Here is a 23,429-nt window from a genome sequence, read left to right as displayed (position 1 = left end):
GGTGATTCTTGAGGTGAGGCAGAACATACTACTGGAGATGCTGGGGCAGGTGAGTCTTTAGGTGAGGCAGAACCTACAGAAGGTGCTGGAGATACTGGGGCAGGTGAGTCTGGGTTAGCAGAACATTCAGAGGTGCTGGAGATTGTGGGGCAGGCGAGTCTGGTATTAGCAGGAGGCAGCTGAGGTAGGGGGTACAGGATCTCCTGCAGGCCTCTCTACCTTCTTAAAATACTGCTCCAGGTTAGTCTGAACAGAGAGCGACCTCTTTTCATCCAAGATCTCCTTGTAACACTGCATCAAACCATGAGGCCTCTGGAAACCCTAGTGAACCTGTCCAAGTTGGGATCCTGAGCCTCAAAAGTTGACAACGCTTGCTGCAACTCTGCAAAACCTCTTGTCAAGTCCTGCCTTGTGAAAGCCTTAGGCTCTGGGGTGGGTGCTTCTTCTTCTTCCTCTATCATCTGCTTCTCCAGTTGTATCAGGTCCTCAGCAGATAACTCCCTCGCCATGAGACTCCAGCAGCTCTGTAACATCATCAACCTCCATCTCCAAATTGATTTCCTTACTCAGGGCAACAACGTTCTTGACAACTAGCTGAACTGTGTCCTCAAACCCATGGAAATCATTCACAAATTGAGGACAAATTTTCTTCCAGACATTCATTGATTTGTTTGCTTAAGGGGGGGCCGGCCGGCTAATGCCGTTTTTTTAACGACAGGACTTTGACATTCATACCACTTAATAAGGTGACTTGGGACATCTCCAAACCGCATATAATTTTCGCCTCTGGCCTTCGGTTTTTGTTGACGCCAGGGTGGCGATTATCCCGAAAATAAACCACTTTTCAAATTATATCTCCTCACTTGATATTTAATATTAAGACTGGGATTACTACCATATATAGACCTGATGTAGACCTCCAATCAAATGGAGAGTTTTTTTTCTAAAAGTCATTTTTTTGCTAGATATGAATTTTCAATTATGGTAATAAACCCTACCCTATCACGAGAAAAAAATGTATAAAAAAAAGACGAAACAAAAATTGGAAAAAAGGGCTCTATTTGATTGTTCTATATGTCTTTCTGAGTTATATACCAAATTCCAATGTTATAGCTTTAAAACTAAGTGAGAAGATAGATTTTGAAGGTCAATAAGTATAGTTTTGAGATACGGGCGTTCAAAGTTTTCCTTCGTATTTCTATAAAGACAATGTTAATAAATAATGATTATTATGAATGTAATATTTCTTTTTTGTGTATTATAAACCAAAACTATTTTATTTATCATAATTTTAATCATAAATGATGATCCCTTTGCTCATATATCGTAGCCTGGGGCACTGCTTGAGGCAAGATGGGGCACTCCTTCCTACGTAACCCCTCTCTCTTCACTAAACTCGGCTTATTACAGCGAATTTTTCTTCTTCTGTATGTTAGCGAGATGTTTTCCTTGTATTTTCCTCTTTGGCATGATGACATTCTTGCCGAACAAAGATAAACAAACATAAATGCAAGAGAATGTCACAGGTGAAACTCGAAGATGTACTCTCTTTTTTACAAAGACAATTAATAAATCATGATTATTATGAATTTCATAGTCCATTTTGGTATTAAAAACCAAAAAACCAAACTATGTTATTTATCATAAATGAAGATCTCTTTGCTCAAAGATCGTAGCCTTGGTCATAGTGTGACGTGTGCTGTCAGGCAAGAAGGGGGCGTTACTAAGCAACCCTCCCCTCCCTCTTCACTAACTACGCGTATATTATGATATTCTGTAATAATGCTTGAGCGATTTTTCTTCATTCTGTATGTTTAGCGAGATGTTTTCCTTGTCTTTTTCCTCATTGGCATGATGAACTTCTTGCCAAAACATACATAAACATACGTGAAAGCAAGCGAAAGTCACGAGGTGAAACTCGAATGTGTAATCTACTTAAAAGTCTATGGTCGCACTGATTCATTTCATGGTTGAACCAGATACTCGCTTCTGCGAGCCACGGAATCTCTACAGATGCCATTTCTCACAATTTCTTTGCCAATATTATCAAAATTTACGATAACAGAAGAAATATTGCATTTTCTCGTACGAATGAATGTTTTAGGCTTATTGAGTTATGCTTACTAATTACCTTGTAACTACGAAAGTAAGAGGAATTTTGACGAAATATTTCGTATACGTATTCTCAATTGCCATATGAAGCTCCATGAATTTTTTTCATGACTTTGCATTTTTCGCCCTATACCACTGTATATAGTGGTTCCGGCCGCCCCCTTAACCTCCTCCCAGGAATTAGCAATGTTCTTTACAGCATCAAGGATGTTGTAGGATTTCCAAAGTCCTTCAGTCAAGTCCTTCTTGGTTTCAGTTGCCTGTAAAGCCATAGCAATTGTCCTTCGTAGGTAGTAGGCCTTGAACGAAGCAATCACTCCTTGGTCCATAGGCTGTAAAAGGGCCGTGGTATTAGGTGGAAGGTAAACCACCTTGACATTAGGGTTGAAGTCTCCCAGCTGGGGCAGGTGTCCCAGGGGCATTGTCCAGCACTAGCAACACCTTAAAGGGGTGATAACCCTTGGAGGCGCAATACCGCTCCCACACTTGAACAAATGGTTTACGAACCAATCCTCAACACTGCAAGTGTCAACCCATGCCTTCTTGTTGGACTTCCAAATTACTGGTAGTTTGACCCTTCCAAATTCAAAGCCCTTGAGTGCCCTTGGATTTTCAGCCTGATACACCAACAAGGGCTTCAGTTTGAAGTCGCCAGCAGCATTACCCCCAAGAAGTAAAGTTAGCCTCTCCTTGCTGGCTTTATGACCGGGTGCTGACTTCTCCTCCTTGCAATGTAAGTGCGGTTAGGCATACGTTTCCAAAACAAACCTGTCTCGTCTACGTTAAACCACTTGCTGAGCAGAATAACCCCCCTCCTTAATTATCTCAGACAACGCTTTAGGAAATTCACTCGCTGCTTTCTCATCCCCACTAGCAGCTTCACCTTGCCACTTTAAGGTTATGGTAATTGGCCCTAGCCTTAAAATCGCATAACCACCCTACTAGCCACAAACTCTTCACTTTTCACTTCCCTCCCCCTTTTCTTTTTCAACGCTTCAAACAATATTTTCGCCTTCTCCTGAATCACCATAAGGCTGACTGGGATACGCCGTTGATTTTGGTCTTCCAACCAAAGCACCAATAACCTTTCCATTTCAATTATTAGACCACTACGCTGCTTAGTTATCACTGTCGCTTTCATAGGAGCAGATCCTTTCACATGTTCAACGATACGCTCTTTATCTTTGATAATGGTAGCAACGGTCGAACGGCTAAGGCCAAGCGAGCGGCCAATGTTTGTTGGCGTTTCTCCCTTCTCAGATCGCTTTATAATGTCCACTTTAATTTCCATGGTGATGGCCTTTCTTTTCTTCGATGCACTACCATCAGAAGAGTCCGCCTTGCGCTTGGGAGCCATAACAAAGAGCAAAAAGTTACAAAAACGATACAACACGAGGGAGAGAGAGGCAGTGTAAACAAACCAACAATGGCGTATGGGCAGAGGAATGAGCGTAGCGAAGCGACGCCGTCCTCTCCCCCACAAAGCGTATTCTTCGCCGTGCGCCGGAACTAGTTCGCGTTTGTTTACGTCGCTTACGACGCTAAACCGCGTAAGACGGAACGACGCAATATTATTATATAGTTTTTTATGGGGGCGCGTTCGTAACCACGAAACATCGTAAGTCGAGACCGGGCGTAAACCCTAGGACTTACTGTAATTGCTACCGTCGATCGAGAAGATCCGCACGGACGTTCTGCAATCCTGTAACGAACCTCTTGAGGATCGTTACGTTCCGTGCCTGTTTCTCACCACAGGCTCTCTCTCGTTAACTCGCACAGGGACCGAAAGAGTGTTTCTCGATACTTGTTACGATATGCAGAGCTGTGGAATTGTCAGAGTTGATCTGGACCACTCGGTCAACAACTTGTTCTTAGAAGAACTGGAGAGCCAACCTCATTGCTTCCAATTCTTTGAGATTATGTGCCAGTACATCTGTTTCCCTCTCCAGATGCCTGGCACCTTCTCGCTATCAACCTTAGGTGATCGTTGACCGACTGAGAAATGTTCAGAATCCACTTCCATATCTTCGATGTTATTTCAGTTTTCCGGTAGAAAAAAACTGGAGAGGTCTGAATTACAGTCTCTTCATGAAACAAACTTCTCCAGTGAGGAAATGGTTTCCCAGCAGACTCATCCATTCTCTCACCGAGCCTGTTTCCTTCCCCAATAAGGCTGCGCTTTGCCTAAGCAGGTGTGCTTATCATCATAGCGCTATGCCCTCGTAAACTCGTACAGAATTCTGTTACCGTGCGGTAAACAAAACCGAAAAGTTCTAAGAGATATCTGTTGAAAAATTTCGCTAAGCGAAGGCAATGTTCATTCATGCATGCGAGAATTCCCTTCAACCCGAGGCAAAAGTCCGTGATTGTAGGGCAGAAATACGGTTAGTCAGTCAATCCCGCAGGAGAGAGACGTAACCGACAGCGCATGGCAGACAACCAGCTGGAACTGAGCTGGCTCTACAGCAGTGTTGCCACTGGATCTGCATATGAATTCCATCTGGATCAAACAAAATATATTTGTTTAGCCTTGATAACTATGCGGAAATTTTTCCCCTTCCGGACAGAGTAGACGGAGATCGGAAAATGAAATGATGGTGCTCGCACCGTGGGTTTATTTTTCCGTCATAACCTCAAGAATTCCGCATTTTGGCAACGCTGCTCTACAGTGACAGCAGTCTACTTTTGCCATCTCGCACTATTCTGCCTGAGTTGCCAGCTATTCCCAATCTACGAAGGGATATGTTTATTACCATCATCGAGCAGAAAGAAACTCTCAACAAGCAGGTACATTTAGGCGAAACAGATTTCGCTAAATACAGAAGCTGAGCTGGTGTTGTCGTACAACTACCTACAATAACTAAAAGATAAACTGGAAACTCCTGGAGGGTTGCCGGGAGTACCGATTAAATGTAAATAGAATAAAAGTCCTCTCGGTCGCCATCCGAGGGGTATGGTAACTACGGTATGCGTATATAACTTGAACCTTACAATCGCTTAATAGCAATACGACGCGAATGTCAATACGTAGAGTATTTTGGCCACTTGGACAGCTATCTCCCTACTACATTCTTTCTTCGACGAGGAGAGAGGGATGGAGATCGACTGTCTTCGTCCTCTTAGCCAAGAGAACAATTAGTAGCCGCAGGAAGCCTCAAGTGAGAAGAAGAATAGAACCGAAGAGGACACTCAAGCTTCTATGTTATATCGGACAGAAGGCTTCATGGACATAGTCTACAAGTCTTTTTTTCCCCGACGACCATCAGCGAGGTAGTAACCAATGAATGAAGTTCTTCTGAATCTTGTCAATAAGAGCTATCCGATTACGCGATCGAATGTTACTGGATCTTTGACAATTAGAACTAACCCATTTACGTGACAAAGAGATTAATATTTTGTCAATGGGGGCTTACCCACTTACCTGACAAAACGTTTTAGTATCTTGTCAATGGGGGGAACCCACGGATATGACAAAAGGTAATCTAGGAATTTTGAGCATATAGTCTTCCCGATTCCCGTAGAAATCGAGGAAGGGGCAGGATTCCTGCTCAGAGACTGGGCTTACGGCAGGTAGGACCCGAAGGTTCCCCTTAGGCAGCGCCTTCCTGATCGCAGAAGAGCGTTTTATGACACCGAAATCTGCTAAAATTTACTAGTCTCTCCTTCTAGATGCCATAATCATCAGAACCAACCTGACTACCTTATCCATGCAGGTTGGATAATTATTATTCGAGAGAAAGAGAGTCAGGTCCCCGAGACTGCAGGTCCAGGGCTCCGAAACACCAACCTAGGAGTTAAAAATATCCATCTTCCTGAACAGCCCTTTCAGATGGCAATGCAGATCTGAAAGTGTTTAGGAAACTTAAGCAGATGATGGGAGAGAACTCCTCGGGGCATCTATCTGGCTGGTAAAATCATCCTGGGAAGAAGAAGGAATTCTCCAACCAGCTTCCTCTCCCATCTCATATCAAATGCCTGCTCTTACGCTTAACCTCACTAGAAGTAGGGCAAAGGAAGTCTTGCCTTGCGCTTTTCCTGGAGTCCATCTAGTCATGGATTCCATAGAACGCTCTCTCGTAGAAAGCGAAGATGGACATCTTGACGACGACCAGGCGCCTTCCTCTTCTTGAACGACGCCACAGCGAGAGGAGAAGCAAGAGACCGAGGGCCGAAACTTGTCAGCAAACATGTCTTAGAAGGCAGGTCGACACCTTGAAAGAGAAGACGATGACGAAGTAGTCTCCCTCTTCATTCGTAGGTTGCGAGTCACTCGAGGGACTCTGTCTCCTTTACGGGAACAGGAGAAGGGTCCTTAACACACCGCGAAGATTTCAATCAACTCTGAGGCTCCTCTCGTAAAAGGGGGGTTTTCTACTTGAAGTAGGGTCCAAAGATGAAAGTCGGAAATGTTTAATAGCCAACTCCTAAACTTTGCGAAGTTCCGGTAAAGGAACGTTCTGAAGAGTTTCCACAAAAGCGTCATTCTGGGCGTCCTGATGGGCGTCCACAAATGTGCCGAGCGTCCAGAAAGCGTCATGCTGAGAGGCCTACCAAGCGTCCAAGAAGCGTCACGCTGAGCGTCATGCCAAGCGTCCAGAAAAACGTCACGCTGAGCGTCCAGACGAGCGTCCAGAAAAGCGTCACGCCTGGCATCTTGACGAGCGTCCAGAGAAGCGTCACGCTAAGCGCCACGCTAAGCGTCCAGTCAAGCGTCACGCCTGTCAATGAGAGCTTATCCGCTTACTTGCCAGCGTCAAGCTTAGCAGCTTGAACAACTCCTGTTTCGCAGTAGAGTGAACGTCACGTAACGTATATGGAGCGCCATAGGAGAGGAGGGGGGACCGTCTTGGGGAGCAGGAAAACAATCCTTGCTACGAGAGTTATGACGTTCCTTCCTCTCGACAGAGCGTCAAGTGTCCCGGAAAGGCGTCCTAGCGGGAGGCTTGCCAAGCGTCTTGATGCATAGAACGCCGCTGAAGAGAAGGAGACTGCCTGATTCTCTTAACAGAGAGCCTCGAAACCTTCCTAAAGGCGACGCATTACTGCCTCTCTCTTGGCGAAAAACGAGGCTAACTGTTGCTGATCCTGTGAGAAGCGAGGGCGAGGGACGCCGTTCTTCCTTCTCACAGTAACACATTTCTCACAGTAACAAAGATAGGGCGTCTGGCGCTCAAAAGCGTCCTGCTCCGATGACGTCCTGTTTTCTTCTTCGCGGTGGAAAGTCATAAAAATGTTCAGGTGACGTTTGCAATGCATGACGAGAGAGAGGACCGTGGAAGCGTCCTCTTCTATAAAAGATTCTCTTAGAGGGCGCGAGTCCTTCCGAAAGTTCCAACCCCCGTGCGGGGAGGACGCTTCGGAGGACGAGAAGCAATCCTTAAGGATGGGTGCACGCGCACCGCACCTCCTTGGCAGCCTGGGAAGCGTCAACAGTAACTGCCGAAGGGACGCCAGATCGGTGGGGGTTCCCCGTAACCCTCTTTCGGCTTTCGACATGCCCACTCCCTGTTGTCCTGGGAGGTCCGACAGAGGTCCAGGCCTAGAGGCATTATAGGCCAATCTGACGCCCCCTCCACAACACTAGGGGCTCTACACTAAACAACACTGATTGGAGAGCGAGCACTTTAGATTCCAAGATAAAGGATGGAATCCACAATAACAGAAAAGGCATTACCTCTCGCAGACTAAACCTCATAAGCCCGTAGGCCCATACTACAGGTTTAGGCAAAAAACAAAGTCTACAGGAAGTTAGCAGGTTCACTACCCTGACTTCTGTTTACTGATGCAGTCTTTGAGGAAGACCGCCTGATTCAATCACACTCTAATTTGCGTACATACGATCATACGTCTTCCCTTCAGAATCAGTCAAACTCTCACACTCCTTACATCAATCTTTCAAAAAAGAAACATGCCTGTACACATCGTGCATACCAAGTGAGGATCTATCGAAGCTTTCGGTAGCCTCACCTTACTCTTGCAGACAACACAGTCTGAAACTAGCCAAACTAGATTCAGACATCTTATGCAAAGGTCAATCAAAACCAAATTGAAATCAATCTATGATAGCGTATGCCTAGCCACAATCCAAGTCAATAACCAAAAGACAATTAGGATACTTAAGCGGCAATGAATTTTACAAAATCCTAAGACGGAGGTCCTGAAAACACTTGTTGACAGTACAGCGACAGAGAAAATCTGAATAGAAAATGGGAATGGTTCCTAATAACCACCCGCTGACCACTAGTGTCGTAAGTTTTGAAATTCTGTCGGACTTTGGAGAATACAGCTATATATATATCTGATAGGTAAGCTTCATTGAACAAAATCTAGTCAGTTTAGAAGAGTCTATATAAGACTCAGCGGTCTAAAAAAAATAAGCATTATTATTAAATTATTATTATTAAATTATTATTATTAAATTATTATTATTATTAATTATTATTATTATTATTATTATCATACTATAATGGGCGTAATGTCTGTCTGTGTCTGTCTGTCATTCAATCACGGCCAAAGGCGGGGTGGTAAGATGGCATGGAAAACTTGGCAGGGATTATGGTGGGGACCCCTAAGATGGTTTGTAATGGGGTTTCATCCAACCTAAACCCCCCCCCCCTCCTTTGTAGGGGGTGGGGGTGGGGGTGAGAAGGGATTCCCTGAAACGGAGCTGTTTCTGGCCGTGAAACAACGCTGGTTATTCCCATAGACTTAGTTACTTTACAAAAATTTTCATACATAATTTCTGTACAACTTCCCCAGAGAAAGTCGCGAATATTTCAGCTCGGACACAATAGAAGATGAAATTATCATCAATATCGGCAAGATTTTTTGAATAACTTAAATTCATCGGACTGCCAGTGCACAAAATAACGTTGAAGAAGTACTGCCAGGTAATGTTGCTTCGGAATTTCGATCCTGCCAATGGCAGTGATAGCAACGGGCCCTCACACCGGCAAAAACAATCTGTTCATGCCCCCGGATTCTTCTGATGCCTTTGGACAACGTTTCTGTTCCAGTTATGGCGCCAGTCAGTTTCCCATCAACCTGGCCTTCTCATTCACTGCAAACAAGTTGCAGGGCAGACTTTAGATCGTGTTGGTGTGTTTCTGCTGTCACCCATGTTCACGCATGGCCAACTGTATGTGGCGATGAGCAGAGCAACTGACTCTGCAACTTGAAATTAAGTTGTGGACAAACTGATAATATTGGTGTACAAAGAGGTTCTTGTAGTAGGTATGTATAAAAAATCACCCTTATTTTAATATTGCTGAACAAATAGTACATATAAATTTTTCACTTCTCTGTTTGCTGCCCGTGATTTGCTAGTTATTATTATTTATAATGTAAATTATTTATAACAACAAAAGCAAATATAAGCTGGCATTCTGGAAACTGAAGACTGAAATACCTAAAAATTTGCATATTAAGATAACCATGCTAAACATTAAAACAATTCAAATATGTCTCAAGATAAACAACATTTTTAAAAGAGAAGATCTAAATCACAAAGTCCAAAGGCACATGATTAAATCTATTTTTGTATTTAATGTTAGCTAAAGTAATGAGACTTAGATGACTTTACCTTATGCTCTGGTGATTTTTCATGTCTAACAGGATTGTAGTTGATCTAAACTGGCACACATCACAGTATGGTCTCTCTTTACTGGGGTTCCTCTTTACCCACTTCATGTCAATAAAGACGATTCAGATGCCAGCTAAAAGATAAGAATATTCCTTTAAAAAGCCAATATAAATACCACCAGCACAAATAAAAAAGAATATTTCTTTCAAAACCAATGAAATTATACCAATAAAAACAAATTATCCACACAAAAAACCAATAATATAAACTTGACTTTAAAACAACTTTGTATTGTACCACTATGCTTACAACCTTAATCTGGATAAACTGACCCTGAAAAGTCTATTCTACAACTGGATCCTTACCTATAACTGACCTGTTATGGTGCAGGTATGAAATAATTTATTACTGATCAATAAATCTCAAAGAGGATTAACAGACCAGACTGGTAAATAATCACAACGACTAAATAATGAATAGAATAGTAGCATATAATCCTTCATCATTACCCATACAGTTGAATTTAAATTTATCTAATGTTATTTTCACCTCAATTTTCCAATGCTAAGAAAAGGCAAGCCTTTTTGGGGAAGGTAGACTACTCTTTTTGGCAGTCCTAAATAGTGCACTGATCCTCTCCAGCTCCATGCAGCACATTGCTGAAGCAAAATGCCAAGTGAATAAAACACCATGTCGCACCCTACTTCAAAACATAAGACTCATTTGTTAAAATTTCTTTTGTTGTCCTAAAAAACCAAATAATAACTAAAACGCAAACCAGGAAGGGCAACTGGGAACTCAGAGGACACCAATTCCCATTATTAAGTAATCCTGAGAGAGAGAGAGATGAGAGAGATAGATCGAGAGAGAGAAGAGAGAGAGAGAGATAGAGAGAGAGAGAGAGAGAGAGAGAGAGAAATGTCCAAATTCTGTAAAATAAATTTTTGACGGAGAAAAATATGAGTGAATACTACACTGTAAGTGTAAAGCTCGTCTTAATGCAATGCACTAATGATATAGGTTAAGGACTTCAGATACCCTGTTCTAGGTTAATTCCATAATCACAACCATCTCTAGAATTTTTTAAGGCAGTTATTTAACCACTAAACATACTCAAGTACTCATTAATATAGTACTTGAGTAGTACTATACGGAGCAGCTTCCCTAGCATAGTGCAACAATAGGTATTTCCTAAAAGTACAAAATCCCTATGCCATTCCCCTCTGGTCCATTCCCTCTAACTGCTTCACTTCATTTTGATACAATTTCTGCCTGTCTGAAGAAGAAAGGCCCCATAGGAAATTGACCTTCAGGAAAAAATCTGTTTATGAGACACTTCAACACCAATCAATGGATTTGAAACATAGGATGATGAGACCTACCTTTGACTCTGCTCTCAAAGCTGAAGTACTGAAGCACTTTTTGCTCTAAACATCTTGAGCAGAAATCGATGCTGCTTCCCCTTGTTTGTGATTGAAGAATATCTGAAATTATTTCTATGGGGATTACTCAATTCCAGACCTTAATAAACAACCTAATGATATTATTGAATGGCATTAGTCAATTAGTGTGCAATGTGGTTTAGAAATATGAAAACTTTATGACAAAGTTATTTAGATATTACCTACTTGTTTAAACTTCACTTATATCTTCGTGACATTAGGTGCAATTTGCATTCAAAACAAGACAAAATAATGCTTAACTAACCAGCTAGGACTGTCCTCTGGAATAACCCAATTCCCAACAGGTGGCGTTGGAATGTTTATCGGTCTTGTCCTGAATTCTTCATAACCACCCACTAAGAAGTGGGGAAGCTGGGTAGGTTTCCACTTTTAACAGTAGGATAAGTATCCAAATATTTAATTTCATCATGAAAATTATTAGTATTTGGAACGAATCTTACCTACTGTTCAAGTTAGCTGATTACCTCATTGAATGAGGATGGTGGGGTTAGTGGCAGCCAGAGAACCAGTGTACAGTGGACCCCCCGTATTCATGGGGATGGGATACACACCCACCCCAATAGCTAAAGTCAGAGAATACTAAAACTCTAAAAATGCTTAGAACTGCCTATTTTGTTACTTCACACAAAATAAAACTATATGTGAGTATTTTAATAGTTTTTATCACAAAAGTTGTCATTTAGTCACAAAAATTATATGAAAATACAGTAATTTGTGAATATTTCCTAAATAATCCAAGAACTAAAAAACTGCACGAGCTTCAAAACTGGAAAAAGATCAGTGGCATCTGAGAGCCAACATACAAACTGAAAGATGCAATGGCACTTTGAGGAGCTATACACTAAACAGTTTCAGTTTCTCTTCAACTGTTTCATCCACCTCCCAAAGGCTCTACATTCATGATAATGCACCCTACTAAATTCAGTGTTACAGAAGCCGAGCAGAAATACAGTCGATCCCCCCCCCCCCCCCGCTTATTTGTAGTTCAAGATTTCCAGCTTCACATAGCCACAGATTTTTTCTGTGGAATTTATCCCCAAATATGTGAAATATTTGGTAATTTGCAGATTTTTTTCATCAAGAAATATTCACTAATTATACTGCATTTTCAAGTTATTTTTGTGACAAAAATATATATTTTATGATAAAAATTTATTTACTAATTTTCAAATAACAATACTATTATATAAACACAGCAACCTACTATCAATAAATGTATTTTTAATGCACATTAAAATATTGTTTTAGATGATAGTTTAAGGTATATTTGCTAGGGATGGGTACCAGACCCCGCTGCGATAGCTAAATATGCAAATACTAAAAAAAAAAACCCTCTAAAAAAAATGCTTAAAACTGCTATGTGTGATAGTTAAAATACATAGAAAAAAACGTCTAAAAACCCTCATACATGAGTTTTTTATTTAATAGTTCTATCACAAAAAGTGCCTTTAGTCATGAAAAATGATATGAAAATGCAGTAATTTGTGAATATTTCTCATTGAAAAATACCATGAATAGGCAAATTTTCCTTGAATAGGCTAGTCCACGAATACGAGTCTGCAAATAGGCAAATCCGCGAATCGTGAGTCCGCGAATAGTGGGGACGACTGTAAGCAGTTATAAATATATTTAGCGGAGATCTTTGGTATTTGAACTATTTAAATTGCCAGTTATAAGCAGTTTTAAAGGGAGATGTCAAGTACATGTATTCGCGGATTTTAGCTATTTGGAGGTGATCATGGTCCGTAAACTCTCACCCCGTCAAATACTGGGGTCAACTGTAAACTAAAGAACACTGGTTACCAGATTAAGCTTTGGCAAAAGGAAGCAAAAATAGAACAATACAAGCTATGCATTGATTAAATACAAAAGGAAAATCAACCAAATCACAGTTGAAACAAGGCCCACAGTGAACTCCTCCAGTCTAAGTAAAGAACCATGTAACATCAGTAAAGATGTCACAGACACGAATACTTGAGAAGCAAGAGCTGAACAATCACCAAGCTAACTCACTCTAGATAAGTAAGCAGCGGAAAAAGAAGAACCCCTGTACGAAAAGGATAAAAAAAGTCACAAGGCAATGAATACAAGACAATAAAATGGAAAATCATGAAAAAAAGGGGGGGAGGGGGAAAACAAAAGGAAAAAGCAGAACTGACACACAACTCCAGAAACAACTGGGACAAACGTAATATATCTAAATTCCTAATTCTGCAGTCTGCCAACATCACAATACATTCTCCAAAAGGGATGGAACAGGAGCCAGCCAGTGTTGCTAATTTATAGGAAAAAATATTGTGTTTAGGCGGAGTTTCAGGAGCAAACAAATGAAGAGAGACAAACTCTTAACTCGGTGGGTAAGTTGTTTGGCCCAAGCAGCTGAACCTCAACCAGAAAAACGGTGGATATGTTGAAGGGCAAAGAACCCTTGGTCCTGGGACACGCCTTGGTTAATTGTCAGAGGAGACAGCCAACTGAAGCAGGGCAGTCCCCAGAGGGTATGCTAAAGACAAATCCCAAGGCTTCAACACCTTCTCTCTCGCAGGGGACACCAAAATAGGTTAAAAAAAAAACTGGGGGGGGGGGTTGATTGATTTTAGCCCATAATATTTTCTATGAAATCCTAACTTATAAAAGAATAAATGTCAATTATTTATTTTTTTCCTGAACCACATAGGGAGCAAAAGAAGGCAGAGCAGAATGAAGTGAGAGGAATAACCTAGGGTATCAGATAGGCTAATGATGGAGGCGAAACAACACCGGAAGACAATAAGAAGAGAGTAGGTTTTTAGTGTTACCAACTAGTTGTTTACATAAATATCGGCCTCTATCATCTTCCGATATTACACAGAATTTACATCCTCTCATCAGATCACTCAAAATTGACATGTTAAGAGAACCACACTCTTGCCTGAGCAGCTATTCTAGCATAGGCTACGTGGTCACCCTGCAAAATCTAAACATTAAGTTTCCACAGTCTTTCCTATACAACCTAATGCTTTCATCTCTGCTTGTTGTAGATGGCATAAAGCAAAAACAGAAACAAGCACAATACAGTACAGGAGAAAATCAGCCAGAAATCCTCAAAATATTACTAACAGTGATCCAACTGTCTGCTTAACCAGTTGGCAAGAAGAAATATGACCAGAAAGTAAATATTCCAGCACCATCTGGTGGGGAACAGATAAACTACAGTCCAAGCACATTAGCCATTGCCGATTCGTACCAACGGTGCAAGATAAAAGCTAACTTTAGCCGTAAGTAAGATTCACTCCAAATTATTTACAATTGCATGGAAGGTAAACCTAAAACCTAAAAGAAAGTACAATGAAAATGACAGTGATCTAATTATAGCTAGTACACATGATTTGAAACTTGAGGCAATGGCAGATATTATAGTGATGGCTGAAACAAACAACACAAAGTACTTCTGTGAAAAAGAAGAGGAAGTACTAATAAATCACAGATAAAATTAAGTTAACTAGCAACAAGAGGCGGTCCTAAAAATATTAAGCAGAATGTGTGACGCAAAAAGATTGCAAATTGGAAACAGAGTACAGTAGAAAACACTTGCTAGTAAATGAAGTACTAAACTGACTTCTCAACAGTAAACTGATCTGAAAAATGAAGTCATACTAAATGACATTACAAAGCAATGTTCTGTATCTAGCTTAAGTAAATCATTCCTTCAAAAATTAAATTAATCAGCAACAAGATCTCAAAGCTATCATTACACTTATGTACATAAATACATACCCGAAGAGATGGGAATTTATCCTTTTTACAAACATAGCAACTCAGAGCCTCTCTGGGAACAGAAATAATTGGTTCATCCTGAAATGCCATACAAAAAGAAATTAATGTAACTTAGATGTACTTTACAGAGCTCAATAAAAATGATATTTTCATGATAAAAATAAAGTTTCACATATACTTACCGAACAGTTACATAGCTTATAGCTTCGTACCTACGGCAGTCGAAAATTCAAATTGTTGGCGCCAGCGGCGTTGCTATCTTAAGTATAGGTGATACAAGACCCGCCCACATCCGGGAACCCTGGGTACTGCTAGCCTTCTCTACGTCAATTTTCGTTTAGCCGCCACGTCCATCTGTGGGGGGGGGGAGGTGGGTGGGCTTTGATTATGTAACTGTTCGGTAAGTATTGTGAAACTTTATTTTATCATGAAAAATATCATTTTCACATAAGTGACTTACCGAACAGTTACATAGCTGAATCCAAACTACCAGGAAGGAGGGTAGATGGACTACATAAAAATGACAGTAAGACCACATTAAACAGCAAATGTTGCAGTACCCTACCTTGTGAGAGAGCAGCTGCAGGAGAATACTGCCTCTGGTTAGCGCTCTCATCACTCGTAGGAGACGTGGCAGTATAGGCCAGGGTCGTCCCTACTTAGTGGGATTTTGTAACCATGGACAAGACCGTTGGTTGACAAAATATTAAAAAACAGATGAATGCCCTTGCCCTGGGCTTCAGAAACCAGATAAAAAACAACAGACCATCACCTATACCAAAAATAATGACATACTCAAAAGTAATAAATAAGATCTGGAGGTTCTCAAAGTACTATGAGGGTCCTCCAGTCTGCCCACGACTCAACAACCTATAACAAGGCGAGGATACAGTAGAGGATAGAAAGTTCCCCTATGTTTCCTTTGTTCCCCAACACCATGCCCGCTACCGACAAAGGACCCAATTTACAACAACTATCATAGGTAACCCTACATTCTTCAGGTAAATGAGGCGAACACAGAATCTCGATCTCCAAAACGTAGATTGAAGAATCGAGGAAAGCGACATATTGCTTGAAGCTTAAGGATGTCGCCACTGCACGTATTTCATGTGCTTTCACCTTAAGCACATTTAGAGTCTGATCTTGGACTTGAGAGGTGGACTCCCAGTATCAGACTTCTCAAAAAGAACGAAATAGCGTTCTTGGATAGGGGTTTTGCAGAATTCTTAACCGAACACCAAAGTCGGTCGGAAATTACCTCTAACGGATTGTGTCCTTGACAGGTAAAACATTTCAGAGCTCTGACAGGACATAGTAAATATTCTTCGTCCATCGGACCCACTATATTAGATAATCCCTTAAGTACAAAAGATTTAGGCCATGGGTTAGAGGGAGATTCGTTCTTGCTAAAAATTCATTAACAAAAGAACAAAACCGCATTACGATTTTTGAACCCCACCTCTTTGTGGATGGCTTGTAACTCACTCACTCTTCCTGCTGTAGCCAAAGCGAAGAGAAAAAGTGCCTTCCTCGTTACATCTCTCAAAGACGCTTCACGAAGTGGCTCGAATCGTAAGACATCAGAAAAGTTAAAACTACGTCCAAGTTCCAGTCCACACTATCCTTCTTGGATACTTTTACTGTATTAAAAGATTTAAATAAATCTCCAATATCCTGGTTAGAGGAGATGATCAAGCCCTCTATGCTTAAACACTGAGGACAGCATAGCTCTGTACCCTTTAATTGTCGATACCGACAAGTTCTTAACTTCTTTAAGGTACAGCAAAAAATCAGCTATTTCTGTCACAGATGTTTTAGAAGACGAGAAATTGTGTCTTCTGACACCACGTCCTAAAGACTCCCCACTTTGATTGGTAAAGCTTGGCAGAAGAGCTTCTTCGACAGTTAGCAATAGCCTCTGCCGCTCTACGAGAAAACCCCTTCGCTCTGACGAGTTTCCGGACAGTCTGAACCCTGTCAGTGACAGAGCGGACAAATTCTGATGATACCTGTCGAAGTGGGGCTGTTTGAAGTAGCCGAGGATACTGAGGAAGAAGTCTGGGATGGTCTATAACCAACTTGAGAAGGTCTGGAAACCACTCTTTCCTGGGCCAGAATGGTGCTACCAACGTCATTGACACATTTGATGTGAGAGGAAACTTGTTCAACACTCTCTGATCATTCCAAATGGGGGAAAGGCGTAAACGTCTAGACCCGTCCAATCCTGAAGCATTGCGTCGGTCTCCAAGCAAGAGGATCTGGAACTGGGGAACAAAAGATCGGAAGTCGATTGTTCCTCGACGTGGCAAACAGATCCACTGAAGGTCTTTACCCAAAGTTTCCACAGTTCCTGACAAATTTTGTCTTGCAATGTCCACTCCGTGGGGAAGAACTTGGTTTACTCGACTGAGTTCGTCTGCCAGTACATTTAACTTCCCCTGTACAAACCTCGGAACGAGGGAAATCATCCCGATCTGAGACCAGAGAAGGAGATCTTCTGCGACTTGTTGAGGGAGAATGAATGGGTTCCTCCCTGATTCCTGATATAAGATAGAGCGGTGGTGTTGTCGGAGTATATCTGCCACTCTCTTTTCCCACGACCAAAGGAGCGAATGCTTGCAGACCGAACCAAATCGCCTTCAACTCCTTCATGTTGATGTGATTCAACCTCTCTTTTTTCTTTCTCTGACCATAATCCTGAGATCTGGTCCCTAGGAGAGCTCCCCAACCTCTGTCCGATGCGTCGGAGTATAATTCTACGTCTGGGTTCCTTAATGTCAGGGAGAGACCCTCTTGCAATTCTTTCCTCGACATCCACCATCTCAAGTCGTTCTTGATCTCTTCCGACACTGGGAACGAATACGTGTCTGGTTGAGACTTCCGACACCAACTCGCTTTGAGAATAAAACTGAGAGATCTCATGTGAAGACGCCCACCCAACTTTACAAAACGTCTCTACTGATGATAACGTCCCTAGAAGACTCATCCATTCCAAGGCGGAGGAGGACTGACGATTCAGGAATTGGCTCACTTTTTTGAGGCAAGATTCTATTCTTTTCGGGGACAGAAAAACCCGAAAAGTCTGAGAGTCCAGAATCATCCCCAAATAGGGGATCTTCTGGGACGGAACACTAATTGAGACTTCTCCAGGTTGATGAGAATTCCCAAATTGACTCGCTAATGACAGTGTCTTCCGTAAATCCTTCACGCACTGTGTCCTCGAACCCACGATCTGAGAAGCCAGTCGTCCAGGTAAATGCTGCATTTTATGCCCAACATATGCAGCCATTTCCCCAACCCCCAATGGAGCAAGAACACGAGAAATTAAATACTTGAGGGGCCGTCGAAAGGCCGAAACAAAGGGCTCTGAATTGATACGTCCTCCCTTCGAACACAAATCTCAGGAACTTCTTTGAACTCTGGTGAATCGGGACATGAAAGTAGGCGTCTTCATGTCCAGGGACACCATTCCAATCGCCTGGGCGAAGTGCCGACATCACAGAATGATTTGTTTCCATATTGAACTTTGTCTTCAGCACAAAAAGGTTCAATGCGCTTACATCTAGCACTGCCTCCAACCTCCCGAGGCTTTGGGAAACTACAAAGAGTCTGTTGTAGAATCCCTGAGAACTGTCGAGGACTTCCTCTATTGCTCCCTTCTTGATGAGTGCATTGACCACCTCTGCTGCTAAAGCCAAAGCTCTCTCTGATCCTGGAGAATATGCTGTTAAGCTGATTGGTGTATCGGAGAGAGGAGGATCTAAAACAAAAGGAATCGAGTATCCCTCTCGAAGAACTTGAACTACCCATTGCTCTGCAACCTCTTCGACTCCATTCTTCCCAAAAAAGATGGAGTCTTGCCCCTACTTGCACGTGAAGGAACGGCTTCTCACTTACTTGTCCGAAGGTTGGGGGGAGGTTTCTTTGAGGACTTGTACTGTGGACGCAAATTAGTCCTGGGTCGTTGCCACTTAGGTTTATTTATTCCCTCGAAATGGGATGCTTCTGAAGAGGAGAAGACTTAGCTCCTGTCGGAGTAGGCTCTTTCGGACGTCTGGAAGACTGAAGAAGGAGATTCATTAGTAGATTTCTTTTCTAAATCCGATAGAATTTGTTGAATGGTTTCTTCAGGGAAAAGATGAGATTTACAGAGAGGAGCAAAACATGAGAGCCGACTTCTGGTTATTAGTGACTCCTTTAGACACGAAAGAACACCACCTTCTCTCTTCTTTTCATCACTCCCATTGTGAAAAGGGCTGCTAATTCTCCTGAACCATCTCTAACAGCCTTATCCGCACAGGACAGAACTCCTAACCAGTCTGTGGCAAAATCTTCTTCTAAAGGACTGACAGTCTTCAATCTTGCGAGCTAAAGAGGCAATAGTCCAGTCCAAAAAACTAAATACCTCAAATACTTTCAAAAATATTCTTCACCAAATGGTCCAGCTCTGAAGAAGAAAACAAAATTTTAGCTGACGAAAAAGCTGTCTCTTCGGTGTGAGTCCACTAAAACCGGAGAAGTCTCCCTGGGAGGAGGCAGACACTCCCAAAGAAGGAACTTCTCCAGTTGCGTAGAAGCGATACGCTTTACTCTGAAGCTTAGAAGGTGGGAAAGCAAACGAAGCTTACCTGTTTCCCTCTTCTTAGAAAGCCACTCTGTTGACTCCTTAAGGGCCTGCTTCGAGGACTGAGAAAGAACCAGTTTAGGTAGACACGAATACGCTGTCTTCCTATCTTTAACGAATATTGAAGGCGGTGAAGACGGAGAAGCAGGTTCAAAGTAATCTGGATAAGTGGACAGGAAAAATTTAAGAAGACTCGAATAAGCCGACGAATCCTTGTCATCTTGATCCAAAGCTTCCTCTTCAGACTGCATGGAAGCAGAGTCGAAATCAGGCTTATGTTCTACCCCGGTGGAGGATTTCAACAAACTCATAAGATCCTGGAAATGCTTCTTAAATGGAGCTAAGGTAGAATCGTCTAACACTGTAGAAGTCGATGGTCTTTCAGTCGAAGAACGATTCTTTCTAACAGGTGAAGTCTCCGCACCACGAGTCGACACAGGCGAACAACCAGTCGAAATTCCTATCGACTCACGGCGAGGGGAGTCGAACAAAGACGAGCGAATACGCTTCTCTGGACAGTAATACGGAGTCGAATGAGGCGACCGAGCCGAAACTGCGACCGAGACTCGCTTGGGAGAGTCGAGCGATCGTGAATTATCACAAAGTTTAGTCCGAGCCAGCCATTGCTTTTAGCCGAAAAATGCGACTGCGGAGGAGATTCATAAATCATCACATCCGGAGCAAAACTACACGAAGGAGGTTGAGGACTCCAATGCCTCTTAGACTTCTTAACAGGAGTCGGTGACAAATCACCCGCCAAGAATCGAATGTCTTTTTAACGGTCGAGACACCAAATCACCTCGCCTTTTGCGCACTGGCGATTGCACTTCCGAATCAGAAGACAGACGAGAATCAAACAAACTAACACCTTTCCCACATCTTTTTGGACGACACCCGCGAGTCGACGGAGTCGACGGCTGACCGTGGGCAAACTCCCCCAGACTCCTTACGACCTCCGGTATGGTCTTCCCTGCGGTTCGGGGGAGCGGGTACAGTGACCTTCGTCTGGGAGTCGAGGGGGAACGGGACAACCGCCATCCTCAGGCGCAACATTAACAACTTTGCACTGCACTAGATTTCACTGTACTATCTACGAAAGCTTTAAAAGACATTCCTAACTTCATAAACTGATTCAGCTAACACTTCGAACTTTTTATCCACCTTAGACTCAAGCAAGGCAATGGTGTTGGGTTCGGGAAACATGGGCAACTTGAACAGTGGTAATCAAAGGAGAAGTAGGAGGACTATTAATTGGAGAAATATTCTCTAATAAAGGAGAGGCAAGAGAAGACTTATTTGTCTCCGAAGAACAGGAGTAGTTTCTAACCTATTCTTACTACTAGCCCTAAGAGCTGCCTTCCTCTTCCTATCTTTCTCCATTTTCTCAGCATGCGATCTAACCGCCTTCCATCCCTGTTCATCCAATTCTTTACATTCATCACATGTCACATCCATACCATTACAATTTTGTCCTCTGCATTTAGTGCACTTAGAGTGCGGATCGTGACATAACTTAGCTAATCTTGTTTTGCAGCCAGCGCTGCAAAAACCTTACAGCAGATGAACTAGAATCTGACATAATTAGCAATAATGACGAAAAAACTGAATAGAGATAGCTAACTGGCAAGAAAAAAACCAAAAACTTGTACATCACCAAACAAAAAACAAAAATCCAAAATGGCGACGCAGGAGACTGCAGCGAAAACAATCTCACAGGTGACCCCGTGAGCGGCAGAAGAAAACGAAAATTGACGGTAGAAGGCTAGCAGTACCCAGGGTTTCCCGATGGATGTGGGCGGGTCTTGATCACTATACTTAAGATAGCAACGCGCTGGCGCCAACAATTTGAATTTCGACTGCCGTTAGGTAAGAAGCTATAAGCTATGTAAACTGTTCGGTAAGTCACTTATGTGAAATTTCAGTAATGACAAGTGACAGAATTAAGCATCAAATGAATGCTAATCAAATAAACTTACTTGGTTACTACTTCCTTTGACTTCTTTTGGTTTTCTAATTTCCAGCTGTAAGAGAAAAGCAAAAATTTGGTAATTACACAAAGAAAAAACACTGGGAGGAATGTTAAACATCTAATTTATGGAGAACTGAAAAAAAGTCAGTGTACCAATTCCTGATTCTACTTTTCGGGTGTAACAGTTTCCTTACCTTAATGTCATCCATAGTAACAAACTTCTCCTCAATCAACTTGTCAGCATCTTCTTGGCTCTCAAAATTAACAAATGCAATTCCTTGAAAAAAAAACAAGAAACACTAGTTAATTAGCATATTCTAAATAGTGGGATACTTCGAGTATAATGTTATGTATGTACTTATTTGTCACCAAAGAAATATTAAGTAGGGATAATTAGTATACAGAATACAGACAAATTCCAATGTTTGCCATGAAAATCACGTTTCCAACTGATGGAATTCTATTAGTAACTTGTTCCTCATCAAAATTTCCCAGCTGTTTAGGAATCAAGCATTAAAATGAAGAAAATACTTTTCAGCTTCACTACAAATCCACCACTTGTAAAGTTTTCCTATTTCATAGTCTGCACAAACACCAAATTACTTAGGATGATTAAGGTCAGCTGCTACAAGTAGGTTGGAGCATGTAATGAGCAGATCAACTGGAGACCACTGCTGCCCATTCTGAATCATGATGGCAGTCCAATTAAACCTCTTACTGGACTCGAAGCCTGCTGTAGTCACATGCAGACCATTTCAGATTTCATTAATCGGCACTGCTAATGTGATGGTGTTGTACACCAGACACAGGGATCTGGTACTGTTCAGGATGTGGTATGATGGCATAGTAACTCCTTTTGGTAATCCTCCTTCCTTGGTTTTAACTTCTGAGAAGTGTTTTGTGGTCAAGTCTACATGATGATGCTGTAATTTTTAAGAGCTTCTATAAAAAACACTGGTTTGTCTCAGGGGTTTGGACTGCGGAACAAAAGAACTGGCACATAATGTACAGGAGTTAATAACCATCTACTTGGGATTTAAAAGCCATTTTTTTACAGAAGTCAGCAACAAAGCAATAACAGTCCACTCAGACAACACAAGAGCTCCGCCAAAACTGAAAGAGCCTTGCTCCTACTAGAGTAAGGAGGACTTGCTTCTCATTTCTTAAAAGAAGATTTATTTGTTGCTGATTTCTTGATTGCTCTAAGATTAAGCGGACATTCCCTCGAGCTCTGGGGAAAACCTCTCGACTTACCTCTGCCACGAAAGGGCTGATACTGAGTGGCAGACAAGAAGCAGCACGAAAAATTACTGGAGGTGATCTCCCTAGGGCGTTTAGCAGACTGCACCAAAAGATCTTGAGTAGATTTCTTCTGAAGATCAGAAGAAATCTGCAGAACTGTGGACTCGGGAATACCGATGCATACTATCAAGTGGCAAGAACAAAGAGCAGATCTCTGGGAGCAGGTTACTCCTTTGGTGGCAAAGGAGAACCAAAAATCTCTTCTTGAAGATGCCTACGTGAATAGTGATCCAAATTCAAGACTTCTGTAATGCCATTATCAAGGCAAGAAACCACTTCAAGCAAGTCAGATACATAATCCTCCGAGATGGAAGCACACACCTTAATCTTGCGAGCCAAAGCTCCTGCACGCCAATCTAAAAAAACTCACTAACCTCCAAAACACAAACTGTTTTTTTTTCAGGTGGTCCAGTTCTGAAGATGAAAACATAATTTTGGCTGAGTTGAAGCTGATCTCCTGGAAGAGTCAATCAGAAAGGAGAAGTACCCCTGGGAGGAGGCAGAAACTCCCAGGGCCAGAGCTTCCCGTCTCATACGAATGATGCCTCCAAGTAGACAGCTTAGAAGGAGGGAAAACAAAAGTTGACTTTCCCTTGCTCTCTCTCCTCCGAGAGTCACATG

The 23,429-nt window shown here is 42.0% G+C and overlaps 2 protein-coding genes and 1 long non-coding RNA gene across 3 annotated transcripts in view; 1 reads left to right on the top strand and 2 right to left on the bottom strand.

Annotated features, from left to right (window-relative positions):
- LOC135209025 (repetitive organellar protein-like) overlaps window positions 1-9,774 on the bottom strand; it is a 67,582-nt gene extending 57,808 nt beyond the window's left edge. Inside the window, exon 1 of the mRNA XM_064241560.1 lies at window positions 9,695-9,774. The gene's annotated coding sequence lies outside the window, so the exon portion shown is untranslated. The remainder of the gene's footprint in view (window positions 1-9,694) is intronic.
- Window positions 1-23,429, top strand: part of LOC135209288 (FK506-binding protein 5-like) — a 259,760-nt gene that overhangs the window by 161,539 nt on the left and 74,792 nt on the right. The gene's annotated exons all lie outside the window — the stretch shown is intronic.
- On the bottom strand, window positions 11,077-21,786 carry LOC135208896 (uncharacterized). Its single transcript, XR_010313239.1, has 4 exons — window positions 21,701-21,786; window positions 21,514-21,558; window positions 14,914-14,991; window positions 11,077-11,178 (listed from the first exon to the last, which is right to left on the bottom strand). It is a non-coding gene; the product is annotated as an uncharacterized LOC135208896 (long non-coding RNA).

The sequence above is a fragment of the Macrobrachium nipponense genome, chromosome 37, assembly GCF_015104395.2.
Source record: "Macrobrachium nipponense isolate FS-2020 chromosome 37, ASM1510439v2, whole genome shotgun sequence".
NCBI lineage: Eukaryota > Metazoa > Arthropoda > Malacostraca > Decapoda > Palaemonidae > Macrobrachium > Macrobrachium nipponense.
This window is presented reverse-complemented; position numbering and strand designations above follow the sequence as displayed.